General features: G+C 39.9%; 1 non-coding gene across 1 annotated transcript; it reads left to right on the top strand.

The window, feature by feature from the left end:
- The first annotated feature begins 299 nt into the window (after window positions 1–299).
- Window positions 300–407, top strand: LOC112726059 (small nucleolar RNA R71). Its single transcript, XR_003165128.1, has one exon. It is a non-coding gene; the product is annotated as a small nucleolar RNA R71 (small nucleolar RNA).
- The last annotated feature ends 374 nt before the right edge of the window (window positions 408–781 follow it).

Raw genomic sequence — 781 nt, 5'->3', positions numbered from 1 at the left:
TGCATTCCATTCAGACTCTGAGAAATCATATTGACTTGCTGAGTCAATATTTTATTCTGAGCCAATATGGCATTCAGAGTATCAATTTCAAGAACTCCCTTCTTCTGAGGCGTCCCATTACTCACAGGATTTCTCTCATAAGTGTACATGAACTAGTTATTAGCAACCATGTCAATGAATTCTTGAGCTTCTGCAGGCGTTTTCTTTAGGTGAATAGATCCACCTGCAGAAGTATCCAATGACATCTTAGCTAATTCAAATAGACCATCATAGAATATGTCCAGGATGGTCCATTCTGAAAGCATGTCAGAAGGACACTTTTTGGTCAGTTCTTTGTATCTCTCCCAAGCTTCATAGAGGGATTCACCTTCTTTCTGTCTGAAGGTCTGAACATCCACTCTAAGCTTACTCAGCTTTTGAGGAGGAAAGAACTTAGCTAAGAAAGCCTTGACCAACTTATCCCAAGAGTTCAGGCTATCCTTAGGTTGAGAGTCCAACCATATTCTAGCTCTGTCTCTCACAGCAAAGGGGAAAAGCATGAGTCTGTAGACTTCAGGATCTACGCCATTAGTCTTAATAGTATCACATATCTACAAGAATTCAGTTAAGAACTGAAAAGGATCTTCAGATGGAAGTCCATGAAACTTGCAGTTCTGCTGCATCAGAGAAACTAATTGAGGTTTCAACTCAAAATTATTTGCTCCAATGGCAGGAATGGAGATGCTTCTTCCATGTAAATTGGAATTAAGTGCAGTAAAGTCACCAAGCATCCTCCTTGCAT

The sequence above is a fragment of the Arachis hypogaea genome, chromosome 11 (assembly GCF_003086295.3).
Source record: "Arachis hypogaea cultivar Tifrunner chromosome 11, arahy.Tifrunner.gnm2.J5K5, whole genome shotgun sequence".
Taxonomy (NCBI): domain Eukaryota; kingdom Viridiplantae; phylum Streptophyta; class Magnoliopsida; order Fabales; family Fabaceae; genus Arachis; species Arachis hypogaea.
This window is presented reverse-complemented; position numbering and strand designations above follow the sequence as displayed.